At 42.8% G+C, this 14210-nt stretch overlaps 1 long non-coding RNA gene across 5 annotated transcripts; it reads left to right on the top strand.

Moving 5' to 3' along the window:
• The first annotated feature begins 460 nt into the window (after positions 1–460).
• On the top strand, positions 461–6034 carry LOC127723369 (uncharacterized). Of its 5 annotated transcripts, none has more exons than XR_007992019.1 (4): positions 461–1357; positions 2946–3047; positions 3753–4596; positions 5305–6034. It is a non-coding gene; the product is annotated as an uncharacterized LOC127723369 (long non-coding RNA). The 5 variants fall into 5 exon arrangements; XR_007992020.1 differs by lacking the exon at positions 5305–6034 and adding an exon at positions 4950–5055; XR_007992021.1 differs by lacking the exon at positions 5305–6034 and adding an exon at positions 4775–4876.
• The last annotated feature ends 8176 nt before the right edge of the window (positions 6035–14210 follow it).

Consider the following 14210-nt stretch of genomic DNA (forward strand, 5'->3'; position numbering starts at 1 on the left):
ATAAACACTGAACTGCTACAAAAACAAACGCCAACATACATAGAAACGGAATATTTGATAACAACTGCCATACTCCTGAACCAGGCTGAAGCTAGCGAACAATAACTAGCGAACAATAAGCCAGCGAACAATAAGGCGATACATCTAAAAACCGAAAAAATGAATAAGACAGCAACGGCCGTTAAATGAAAAATATTTAAACAGGCAGAAATTCCGTCCAAATATTGCAATTTCAACTCTATCATGAAATGGTATTTATCCCATCCATTGATAAAACAAGTCACATATCTTTTTAGGCTAATATTCAGTACCACAGTAAATCTGCATCTGTCAACGGATTATTTGTAGGTGTAAAACCACCAATGCACCCACTTCCATTTAGTACGTATGTAAAAGTAGTCCTTCCCTGTAAAATACAGCATCTTTGATGTCATTGTTTAATTGAACAAAGATACACATTTGCAGAAATGGGGGTTGGCCTATTCCATGGCTTCTTGAGAAAAATAATGAGGGGTGTCACGGGGTATGACTATATAGGTCTTGTAGAGGAGAAACAGGCGCATCTTTTGCGCAAGGTATCGAAGGGCGCTAAGTTCAAAAATCTGAAACTAGAGCTCAAAATTTGAAAAAAAATTGTTTAAAACAGGGGGGTTGGCCTATTCCATGGTTTCTAGAGAAAAATAATGAGGGGTGTCACGGTGTATGACTATATAGGTCTTGTAGAGGAGAAACAGGCGCATCTTTTGCGCAAGGTATCGAAGGGCGCTATGTTCAAAAATCTGAAACTAGAGCTCAAAACTTGAAAAAAACTGTTAAAAACAGGGGGGTTGGCCTATTCCATGGCTTCTAGAGAAAAATAATGAGGAGTGTCACGGGGTATGACTATATAGGTCTTGTAGAGGAGAAACAGGCGCATCTTTTTGCGCAAGGTATCGAAGGGCGCTATGTTCAAAAATCTGAAACTAGAGCTCAAAATTTGAAAAAAAATTGTTAAAAACAGGGGGGTTGGCCTATTCCATGGTTTTTAGAGAAAATAATGAGGGGTGTCACGGGGTATGTCTATATAGGTCTTGTAGATGAGAAACAGGCGCATCTTTTGCGCAAGGTATCGAAGGGCGCTATGTTCAAAAATCTGAAACTAGAGCTCAAAATTTGAAAAAAAAGTGTTAAAAACAGGGGGGTTGGGCTATTCCATAGCTTCTAGAGAAAAATAATGAGGGGTGTCACGGGGTATGACTATATAGGTCTTGTAGAAGAGAAACAGGCGCATCTTTTGCGCAAGGTATCGAAGGGCGCTATGTTCAAAAATCTGAAACTAGAGCTCAAAATTTGAAAAAAAATTGTTAAAAACAGGGGGGTTGGCCTATTCCATGGTTTCTAGAGAAACATAATGAGGGGTGTCACAGGGTATGACTATATAGGTCTTGTAGAGAAGACACAGGCGCATCTTTTGCGGAAGGTATTGAAGGGCGCTATGTTCAAAAGTCTGAAACTAGAGCTCAAAATTTGAAAAAAAAAATTGTTAAAAACAGAGGGTTGGCCTATTCCATGGCTTCAAGGGAAAAATAATTAGGGATGTCACGGGGTATGACTATATAGGTCTTGTAGAAGAGAAACAGGCGCATCTTTTGCGCAAGGTATTGAAGGGCGCTATGTTCAAAAATCTGAAACTAGAGCTCAAATTTGAAAAAAAATGTGAAAAACAGGGGGGTTGGCCTATTCCATGGCTTCTACAGAAAAATAATGAGGGGTGTCACGGGGTATGACTATATAGGTCTTGTAGAAGAGAAACAGGCGCATCTCTTGCGCAAGGTTTCGAAAGGCGCTATGTTCAAAAATCTGAAACTAGGGCTCAAAATTTGAAAAAAATTGTTAAAAACAGGGGGGGTTGGCCTATTCCATGGCTTCTAGAGAAAAATAATGAGAGGTGTCACCGGGTATGACTATATAGGTCTTGTAGAGGAGAAATAGGCGCATCTCTTGCGCAAGGTATCGAAGGGCGTTATGTTCAAAAATCTGAAACTAGAGCTCAAAATTTGAAAAAAATTTGTTAAAAACAGGGGGGTTGGCCTATTCCATGGTTTCTAGAGAAAAATAAGTAGGGGTGTTACTGGGTATGACTATATAGGTCTTGTAGAGGAGAAACAGGCGCATCTCTTGCGCAAGGTATCGAAGGGCGCTATGTTCAAAAATCTGAAACTAGAGCTCAAAATTTGAAAAAAATTGTTAAAAACCGGGGGGTTGGCCTATTTTATGGTTTTTAGAGAAAAATAATGAGGGGTGTCACGGGGTATGTCTATATAGGTCTTGTAGAGGAGAAACAGGCGAATCTTTTGCGCAAGGTATCGAAGGGCGCTATGTTCAAAAATCTGAAACTAGAGCTCAAAATTTGAAAAAAAGTGTTAAAAACAGAGGGGTTGGGCTATTCCATAGCTTCTAGAGAAAAATAATGAGGGGTGTCACGGGGTATGACTATATAGGTCTTGTAGATGAGAAACAGGCGCATCTTTTGCGCAAGGTATTGAAGGGCGCTATGTTCAAAAATCTGAAACTAGAGCTCAAAATTTGAAAAAAATTTGTTAAAAACAGGAGGGTTGGCCTATTCCATGGTTTCTAGAGAAACATAATGAGGGGTGTCACGGGGTATGACTATATAGGTCTTGTAGAAGAGAAACAGGCGCATCTTTTGCGCAAGGTATCGAAGGGCGCTATGTTAAAAAATCTGAAACTAGAGCTCAAATTTGAAAAAAAATGTTAAACACAGGGGGGGTTGGCCTATTCCATGGCTTCTACAGAAAAATAATGAGGGGTGTCACGGAGTATGACAATATAGGTTTTGCAGAAGAGAAACAGGCGCATCTCTTGCGCAAGGTTTCGAAAGGCGCTATGTTCAAAAATCTGAAACTAAAGCTCAAAATTTGAAAAAAATTGTTAAAAACAGGGAGGTTGGCCTATTCCATGGCTTCTAGAGAAAAATAATGAGGGGTGTCACGGGATATGACTATATAGGTCTTGTAGAGGAGAAACAGGCGCATCTCTTGCGCAAGGTATCGAAGGGCGCTATGTTCAAAAATCTGAAACTAGAGCTCAAAATTTGAAAAAAATTGTTAAAAACAGGGGGGTTGGCCTATTCCATGGTTTCTAGAGAAAAATAATGAGGGGTGTCACTGGGTATGTCTATATAGGTCTTGTAGAGGATAAACAGGCGCATCTTTTGCGCAAGGTATCGAAGGGCGCTATGTTCAAAAATCTGAAACTAGAGCTTAAATTTGAAAAAAAAATGTTAAAAACAGGGGGGTTTGGCCTATTCCATGGTTTCTAGAGAAAAATAATGAGGGGTGTCACGGGATATGACTATATAGGTCTTGTAGAGGAGAAACAGGCGCATCTCTTGCGCAAGGTATCGAAGGGCCCTATGTTCAAAAATCTGAAACTAGAGCTCAAAATTTGAAAAAAATTGTTAAAAACAGGGGGGTTGGCCTATTCCATGGTTTCTAGAGAAAAATAATGAGGAGTGTCACGGGGTATGTCTATATAGGTCTTGTAGAGGATAAACAGGCGCATCTTTTGCGCAAGGTATCGAAGGGCGCTATGTTCAAAAATCTGAAACTAGAGCTCAAAATTTGAAAAAAAATGTTAAAAATAGGGGAGTTGGCCTGTTCCATGGCTTCTACAGAAAAATAATGAGGGGTGTCACGGGGTATGACAATATAGGTCTTGTAGAAGAGAAACAGGCGCATCTCTTGCGCAAGGTATCGAAAGGCGCTATGTTCAAAAATCTGAAACTAGAGCTCAAAATTTGAAAAAAATTGTTAAAAACAGGGGGGTTGGCCTATTCCATGGCTTCTAGAGAAAAATAATGAGGAGTTTCACGGGGTATGACTATATAGGTCTTGTAGAGGAGAAACAGGCGCATCTCTTGCGCAAGGTATCAAAGGGCGCTATGTTCAAAAATCTGAAACTAGAGCTCAAAATTTGAAAAAAATTGTTAAAAACAGGGGGGTTGGCCTATTCCATGGTTTTTAGAGAAAAATAATGAGGGGTGTCACGGGGTATGTCTATATAGGTCTTGTAGAGGAGAAACAGGCGCATCTTTTGCGCAAGGTATCGAAGGGCGCTATATTCAAAAATCTGAAACTAGAGCTCAAAATTTGAAAAATAAATTGTTAAAAACAGGGGGTTGGCCTAGTACATGGCTTCCACAGAAAAATAATGAGGGGTGTCACGGGGTATGACTATATAGGTCTTGTAGAGGAGAAACAGGCGCATCTTTTGCGCAAGGTATCGAAGGGCGCTATGTTCAAAAATCTGAAACTAGAGCTCAAAATTTGAAAAAAATTGTTAAAAACAGGGGGGTTGGCCTATTCCATGGTTTTTAGAGAAAAATAATGAGGGGTGTCACGGGGTATGTCTATATAGGTCTTGTAGAGGAGAAACAGGCGCATCTTTTGCGCAAGGTATCGAAGGGCGCTATGTTCAAAAATCTGAAACTAGAGCTCAAAATTTGAAAAAAAATTGTTAAAAACAGGGGGGTTGGCCTATTCCATGGTTTCTAGAGAAACATAATGAGGGGTGTCACGGGGTATGACTATATAGGTCTTGTAGAGGAGAAACAGGCGCATCTTTTGCGGAAGGTATTGAAGGGCGCTATGTTCAAAAATCAGAACCTAGAGCTCAAAATTTGAAAAAAAAATTTGTTAAAAACAGAGGGTTAGCCTATTCCATGGCTTCTAGGGAAAAATAATTAGGGGTGTCACCGGGTATGACTATATAGGTCTTGTAGAAGAGAAGCAGGCGCATATTTTGCGCAAGGTATCGAAGGGCGCTATGTTCAAAAATCTGAAACTAGATCTCAAATTTGAAAAAAAATGTTTAAAACAGGGGGGTTGGCCTATTCCATGTCTTCTATAGAAAAATAGTGAGGGGTGTCACGGGGTATGACAATATAGGTCTTGTAGAAGAGAAACAGGCGCATCTCTTGCGCAAGGTTTCGAAAGGCGCTATGTTCAAAAATCTGAAAGTAGAGCTCAAAATTTGAAAAAAATTGTTAAAAACAGGGGGGGGTTGGCCTATTCCATGGCTTCTAGAGAAAAATAATGAGGAGTGTCACGGGGTATGACTATATAGGTCTTGTAGAGGAGAAACAGGCGCATCTCTTGCGCAAGGTATCGAAGGGCGCTACCTTGAAAAAATCTGAAACTAGAGCTCAAAATTTGAAAAAAAAATTGTTAAAAAAGGGGGGTTGGCCTATTCCATGGCTTCTAGAGAAAAAAAGGAGGGGTGTCACGGGATATGACTATATAGATCTTGTAGAGGAGAAACAGGCGCATCTTTTGCGCAAGGTATCGAAGGGCGCTATGTTAAAAAAAATTGAAACTAGAGCTCAAAATTAAAAAAAAATGTTTAAAACAGGGGGTTGGCCTATTCCATGGCTTCTACAGAAAACTAATGGTGGATTGTAGTGTAAAAAGGGGGATTCTGCCGCACTTGCCATTTTTAAACACAAATCTTGCATAGGGACCCAAACCGCAAACATAAAATGCAAATGCATTGTGTTTCAACTAGTCTAAGGGTGGAAACAAGAATATGGCTTTTTGTAAACAATAGTAGAGACACCTTAAAGGGATGTAATCCTAGGGGTAGATACAAAAATATGGCTTTCGTACAAAAGATGGAGGAACTCAGAAGTTCAAAAATCGTAGACGACGATTTTATTAATGATAATGTTTTCGAGGAAAAGGCAAAGGACCAGAGCCTGGAAACCCTAAAATGGAAGGAATTCCAAACCTGGGTAAAATATAAAATCCTAGAAGTGGTAGAAGTAGATGGGAAGTTTGGGAGGAGTAAGATCCTCACCTTGAAAAACAAAGAAGGAGAAACGACAAGGGTATGGGCCTGCAGTAGTCTGAACAGAGAGAATGAACCCTTGGAAGGAGCCTCGAAATCCACAGTTGATCTTCGCTTTACTCTGAATGGTTTTGTATAGCTGCATCTTGTTTTCGTCTAAAGGAGTGACGTGGGGGACGAACCATGAGATCTTACGCAGGACAACTTTTCCCACGTCGACGGCGTGGAATTGAGCACGAGTGTGATTTCATGCCTGAACCCGTACACGATCTTGTCGTAGTCATCAGCGAACCCAAAAATGTGCTTCAGGGGGATGGCGAATGAACACGACCCTTTGTTTGGCAATGATGTAGCCACGGCGCGCTACAAAGCCGGTGTTGTTTGCATGGGCGTCGATGGAGGAATCCTTGAATCACAGTTGGTTGAGACCTTGTGATATGGAAAAGTCGTCGGGGTAGGTCAACATTCCCATCATGGTGGTTGCGACGCCGGGGTCGTTGATGTGCTCGATTTGCTGGCCGGAGAGTCGATAGCTGATGGTTCTGAAGAGATACATGATACCATTATGGACGAGGGACACGAGATCAGTGTCGGCATATGCAGTGCCGTCGTTATTTAGGAGCCGTCCTTCTACCAAGAGATAACTCTCGTCGGGGTGTAGGAACAAATCCTGGGTTTCGATGTTGATTCGGATTTCAAAACCGGCACTGTTCAGCTGGGCACCGGCTTGTGGTTCGTATTCTCGAACCTGATATTCCTGAAGACTTTCGTGGAAGGTCAACCCTTCGGTGATTGTACGGATGTCAGTCATAATGTATTTATTTATAGCGTTGGACGAAGTCGTGGATGGTTTTGATACCAGGGCCGGAGATAAGACCGAACTTGCTCTGGCTTCTTGCGGGTCACTTTATCAACCACATGGTCGACGGCTTTGGAGGCCCCATTTTCAACACCTTTCAAGGCTGCATTGGTGGCAGCACTCACGGCCTTACTTCCTAGGGTTTTAGCGGCATAGGAAGTAAACATGCGTCAAGCCAAACTGGCGATTGTGTCAAACAGTCCTCTACCACCGTAGGCGTACTTTCGAGCGTAACCTTTTTTGATTTGCAACATTTATTTATAGGATGCTACGATGAAGCGCCTTATATTCCTCGATGCTGATATGTCTACCCTTTCTCATAGCATCGATAATCGACACAATTTCGTTGCGCACACCATTATTTCCTGCTCGGTATGCTGCGGCACACAGTTCCAAGCGATCGAGAAGCTGTTTGAAGTTTGAAGGTAAAAACACGGTTTGCAGCCCACTGCCAAACTTATTCTTTTGGTAGATGTGGGACACGATTTCCTTCCACTTGTAACCCTTATTCGCCTTCGGGGTTCTCGAGAGGGTGGAATTGCCTTGATACATGGCACCGGAACTTTTTAGAATCTGTGCATAGTCCTCTAGGTCGTCGGGCTCGAACGATTCAGAATTCTTTTTCACCATGAGTTACCAGAGACCAAGGGTTCCTTTGTACCTCACACCATCCACGAAAATATCATCACCGTCAAAAGTAACTGGTGAGCTTCCGATAAAGATACTATTGTTTTCAGATCGCAATCCAAAGGTGTGGTCGGCGGAAGGAGTCATACTGAGCTGCAAATACTGCCGTGCTCGGGGTCCAAGGACGGTGTATGTAGCTGGTGCGATGGGTAGTGGGTCGGCAAACTCGGGCGGTGGAGGAGGAATTGCTGGCACTGCTGCAGGAAGGTCTGCGATCGTTTTGGTGATCTGTAAAGCTCCCTCTCGCTGAGCCTCAACCACAGGCTTAAACACTTTGGAAAGGTCTCGGCTAAGTCCAATCTTGTCGAGGCGATGCTGCATATTACTGGCTTGAATTTTCCGCTTGGTGTCTTGCAACTCCCTGGCAAGCGCCTCACGCTGCTTAGGGTCGGTAATCTTGATAAACGTCATTTATTTATAGGAGCGAACGCTGTTAACCGCCTCATAGCCTTGGTGTGAACGCCCCATAGCGTTTATAGACGTTTTTCCAAACACCTTATAGCGTTTGAAAAAATATCTTTCATTTAGCGTTTAAAAAGTTGTTGAAACAATGGGGGTAACGAGTATGGTTGTATTCTCTTCGAAAGCTTCAAGTGTCTTAGGCATAGGTCTTTACGCGGTTGGCATGGGTGTGTACACTGATGGCCTCGAATCGTCTTGGTAGGGCATTGGGGTAGAGGAAAGCGCTCACCTTACCATACTGGCGGCCAGAGTTTCATGCGTCGAAATCACCTACACCGCTATCGATCGGGCGGGGGATCGCGCGACCACACTTCCAACACATACTCCTTATATCGACTCAGTCCCACTCGAACTTACATTTGCAGGGCCACTAAAACTTGTAGGGCTGGGGTTCCTCTGTGTCTTCATACTCCATTTCCAGGACGAAATCTTCAAACTGATCCATTCTTTATCTTATACCTCATAGAACTCATCTAATTTGTATCGGTATTTCCCTGCTGACTTAGGGCTCGTGAGATCGATGGTTACAAATCAATAGGGTTGGGACCAGCAATGCTTACACAGAGCGTCAAATTGTTACTTGGTAAGATCGTTGCAGTGGTCACGCCGGATATGATCGAGATTCTTAGCATCTTACTGAAAGAGACAGATAAAGTTTGCATTTTCTCGGATCGATTGTCGGGCAGTTTGAAGTAGTTCTGGCACAGGTAGAAACAATCGACGTTGTTGTGGCGACCGCGCACGTAGTAATCTTCACACGTGTTCTGTTTGCCTAGCATCAAGTCGTCGAACACTATGAGGTTCTTGCAGCTGGGGTCAAGTTCCCGGGGGTCTGGTACATCGCTCCCTTGCTCGAAGAAAAAAAAGTGTCGATACCATTTGGGTGTCGTGGTTGTGGTAAGGCGTTGACCACATCGATCAACGAGTAGAGTGACTTGCCCTTGCACTGTAGGAGGTCTCGGATATCTTCCTTAGGGAAACCTGTTCCCAGCGCTTGCTGCAACAGTAAGTAGATGGGCTGGTGAAGCAATTTTCCAAAAACGTACAATCGATCGTAGTCAAGCCATCCATCGCGCAGGAGTAGGTTGTTCAACAGCGTTGTCTTACCACAGTCCGACTTCCCAATGATCAACACTCTGATCGACCGCTGCGGTAGGAGGTAGTGATTGCTCATTTTGGGGGCGTTGGTACTGTAGGAAATGTCTTCGACGTTCATTTATTTAAATAAAATAGCAATGATCTTCTGCGTGAAATGTCGTAGGAAGACGGACACAGTTAACCCTGGCGAGACAATTACCAGCAACGGGCGATGGAGGAAGTTTGGCAACTGCATGGTGTGCGGTGCCAAGAAGTCTCAGTTTGTTGCTACAACCGGTGCAGGGTTCATGAACAAACTAATCAACCGATTACCCATGGAAATGCATCTGCCCGGACACAACTTCACCGGACCAGGGACTAAACTTAGCAAGCGGCTCCTCCCCGATGGCACACCGAAGGCTTAGTCAAAACCCATTAATCGAGTTCACCATGCTGCATATCACCACGATCTCCGTTATGCCCAGCACAAGGATACAGCCGCACGCAACTCCATCTGTGACAAAGCTATGCTAGCCTCGCTTAACACCATTCCCAACCCTACCACACGCGAGCGCATGGACCGCAGTATCGTCGGACCCATCATCGGTACCAAAGCTCGATTTGGTCTGGGTATTAAAAAAAAAAGTTCACTGGACCGATGATTTAGCTGAGGAGTTGCACAAACCTGTTCGACGCAAGTTTCAGAAACGCCGTGTGGTAGTGGGTTGTGTGGATGAGACCTGGGTGGCCGACCTTGTTGATATGAGTGCCTTTTCCAGGGACAGCAGAGAAAAGAAGTTCATCCTGAGCATCATCGATGTCTTCTCCAAATATGGCTGGTTGATACCACTCAAAAACAAGAAGGGTGTGACGGTGCGGGATGCCTTTCAAGCGGTGTTCAAGGAGCGCGTTCCTGAGAAATTGTGGACAGACACAGGTACTGAGTTTTACAACAACGATGTAAAGCAGCTGCTCCAAAAGCCTGATATTGAGCTCTACTCCACTGAGAATGAGGAGAAGTCGAGTGTTGTCGAGCGCTGGAATCGCAACATACGATTAAACGTTTCTTCTCCACCTCAAGCTCTTTCGAGATTGCTTCAAGCGCAGCCTCTAGATCATTGATGTCTTGTATACCATCGTTCAACTGTTGGGTCAACCACCGTTTTGTCACGGCATCCGAGCTGTCCTTGGGATATCCTAGGCTAGTAATGCGATTGTCGTTCATATCCAAATCCTGCAGCATTCGCCAAAGGGATGCGCGCTTTCTTGCATGAGATCCAAACTTATCCTTTTTTTTATAGAGTGAGAAGATTGTATCTTCCAGCGATTTTCCAGTCGCCAACACTTTCAACACGAATAGGCAAACGTGACCACACACCACCGAGCCTCGTTGCTGTAATTTGTCGGTGCTATATCGAATTTCAGGCTGTAAGTAGTTCACCATCTCTGCAGGCGGTGGCAATCCATAAGAGTCAAAGTAATACTTTACCGGTCCACGTTTATACCAGCAAGTCTAATGCGTTCCAGGACCCTCCCAGCTATTATGATTCAAGATTCCACATTCGATGCGGCGCGGACTGGGTGGTAGGGTATCTCGCCAAAAAAACCCTCTAAAACTTGGGATTCCTAGGGCTGTGACGGCGTTCTCCAATTCCTTATTCGACAGAGGCTTGTGGGGAAGAACTACATTTTGCACCTCGAGGTATTTAATTTTTTTCTGAGTTTTACCCATACTTTATTTATTGCAGGCGGTGTTGCTCCTCAATTTTATAATGTCCGTGAGGAAGGGTGCTAATTCCGTCGGGGAGAATGTGTCGCTTGGTATCTTTAGCCGAAAGTGCAACCTTGTTGATCTCTTGAGTGTAGATCTGATGGCGGTAACTTCGGAAAATATTCATCGGTCGGTATATTTCCTGATGGGTGTCAAAACATCTCTTATAGTTGTCAAAGGTAATATGCTGCTTGATGACAGCCTTTGTAACTCCTTGTTTTCTTGGTAGTGTCTCCATCATCCATTTTGTACGCATATAATTTTGGTCGAAGTCCCACGAAGCCAGTCATACTTTTACCACCACATTCGTCCTTAAATATTCCAATTATCTTCTTGTTGACGCCGGATGGAATTCCTGAAGGGTGGTCAGCTGGATAGTTCGAGGTATCGATTTTTTTCTGAACATGGGGGGTAACATTTTTGTAAAAATCCTCGGTCTGAATTTCATAGGCCAAGCTATCTGTATCGGTAAACAGTAGCCGGGCGTTATCACCATACGTCTCCTGTATGAAACGGTAATGGAATTTATACATCAGGAGCTTTGAGATGTCCAGGATACATGCTCCTAAGTAGACTGGCTTGTCGAATTTCAGCTTGGTTCTTTTCATGTGAACGGCTGCCAGATTTTCATTGAATACGACCCGGCGATCAAAATTGGGCTTAGACACCAGTTTTAGGGCTTGTTTTTCACTGTTCACCAGTCGAACATCGACCCTCTTTCGAATATTCTCCATCGTTTTTCCAAACACTGAGTTATTCATGAGTTTTTAAAAACCCTTCTCAGCATCGCTTGTAGCTTGAGCTCTGAGTTCGGTATTCAGGTCGATATACGGTTTAAGCCATGGGGATTGTTCAAATCTGATGATCCGATGAACCTTTTTCAAGATCATTCCCTGGGAGATATAGTATTGGAGGTTCTGAAGATGAAGGCTATATTTTTCGCTTTTGCCTAGATGATGAGGTACCAATTTACGAACTCCGTCGATTTCCATGGCTTCCGGCGCGAGAGGGTAGTCGTTATGACTATCGTGAAGGTGTTGAGGATATTCTAAATCACTTTCTACTAACGCCCCATATTTATGATCTTCTGAATATTTTAACATATCGTCGATCTCCTCTGGATCTACCCATTCAAACCCTCCTGTGGGAGGGGGTTGTGCCATAGTCCCACCATAATTGTTTGCATCTAGGTAGGTCATAAACTTGGTTGGCTGCGATGGATCGTAATTACTCATACATAGATTATTGGCCTTTCCGAGTCGGTGAGATATCATGGCCACACCTCCCCTAGTCGCATTTTCGAACATTAACAGCATATCCGGATCGGCCAGAAGTTCCAGTCGGATCCTGCTGTATTTTAGCATCGCTTCGTAAGATAGCCCTGGGGATGTGAAATAGTGTGCGGGATCGAGCTTGTTAGTTTTCATACAGTTATCCCTGAAATTCTCGAAAACATCTTCTAGTAAGGCGACATCACTTTCCAAGTAAAGATTGTGATACGCTTGCATCGTCCGGCAACTTAATTCCTTGAACACCAGCTGGGCGTGGGCGTAATTTTCATTGGAAACATGTTCACCGCGAAGTTTGTTGAAAAACGCCTCTTTAGATGGTAGCTGTGTTTCCTCCAGCTTGGTGGGACTATCTACATAATCGTATGGATATACTCCCTTCCTAATCATCAGTTCGGTGTGATCACCGAAACACTTCTGCGTTGCCTTGAATTTATCCTTGGTCAGATTCTTTGTCAAGATTTCAATGGAGGAGAGTAGGAATCGCATGGAGTCAATAAACCTCATCTCGATATCTCCAACCTTCTTGGAGAAGCTAATATATTTTTCATCGGTATTGGGGATACAGTTAATCTTTCCTTCTCCGAATCCTAATTCCCTCACAAATAAATGGGCATCATACGCACTCAAATTATGAAATACGATGGGGACAAGTTTGGGTAGCTGAAACGCTAAATTACACTCATTGTGTGGTGCACCTCGATATTTGCCAGTAAGATGATTGTGATCCCGAACCTTATCCCCACCCAAAGTGTTACCACAAATGTGACAGAGTGTGCTCGCCGCTAAATTCTCATTATCTTCATCCGTCATTACCATCGCAATTTTGGTTTCATAGGTTTTGGCAATTTCTCCGATTTCCTTTTTCATACACTCCACAAATGTCTTGGCTGCATCTTCTCCACAGTAAACGACTGAATCTTTGTAGTCACCGTGGACATATTTTATGCGGTAACAGAATCCAGATGGCTGATGCAGTTGATATGCCTTGGTGAAGGCTCGTATTGGATCTAGCTGGCAGGTGTCCATTTTTTCCGTAAAGCACTCAAAATCCGCATAGATTATGAATGGTACCCTCATCTGGCGTTGGTAGTTTCTCTAGAAGGTCTATATTCTTGATGATTCTCCAAGACTGTAAAGGTTATGAGAATGTAAAGGTGACTAGTAACCAATGGGTTTAACGGTTTTCTCTGATATAGCAGGGTTACTAGTATAAAACTATGCTGCATTTTATTGTACAAGAGGTGTCGACCTGAATCAATTGGCGTGCGGGTTCTATTGAGAGGAGTCGCTTGCGGTTACATTATTGCCTGTAGATGAAATCATGATATGTATGGGTGTATCAGAGAAAGTAAAATGACTAGCTTGAAAACCGGTAGTATTGACGGGTAAATTATGACTAGTTGATTGTGAGGATTGAATGAGTTTTTAATTTGACGGTTTTTTTTAATGTAAACGAACATGATCTGATCTGTTTGCTGAATTTCTTCCACCACGTCTTCATCCGAGCAAGCTTCTATCATTAAGACCTTTCTGAATATCACTTTTCTGTGACACGGAATCTAAAATAGCTGTGACTTCCTCAATTTCTATACCGAAACTATCTCTGCAGTTATGTCTCCTAAATTCTTCCAAAGTCTTGTAAGTGCTCGTTTATGTCCGAAACGAATGGCTTTCAGCTTTGTATCCATTTTCCCTTCTTAAGATAGAAATAAAAGACTTCTTGACTATGTGATAGATGTACTAGTCATAGTAACATGTCAAAGTGACGTGACATTACATTAAGTGCGACACATAGTAAACGTCATGTGTGTGGTATTTACGAGAGGTATGATTATGATGCAACGTATTACCCTCAATTTTTAAGATCTCGATATCTACTCTAGTTTATTTTAACACATCTCACTCCGTCAATCTATTGAATTTCTCTTTCTTGTTCTTACTATTTCTTTGCATACCAAAATTCATCACCTTGTCCTCTGCCATTTTATTTTCGTGAAGTTAACTAATCAAATGGTTCTGCATGTTTGAGTTTGTGGTCACACTTTTCCAGCTTGTCCATTATTTTTTCTCATGTTCTTTGATTGCTGCATCATATTCTATCTTCATTCATTTTATATCCGTTTAAATCTGGTCGCACTAGGTTTCATACGTGCTGTCTTTTACTTTTTTAATAACCCATCATTTCATTACAGCATCCGAACTGGCCCTCGGAGCT

Source organism: Mytilus californianus, unplaced genomic scaffold (genome assembly GCF_021869535.1).
Source record: "Mytilus californianus isolate M0D057914Y unplaced genomic scaffold, xbMytCali1.0.p SCAF_13, whole genome shotgun sequence".
Classification (NCBI taxonomy): Eukaryota; Metazoa; Mollusca; class Bivalvia; order Mytilida; family Mytilidae; genus Mytilus; species Mytilus californianus.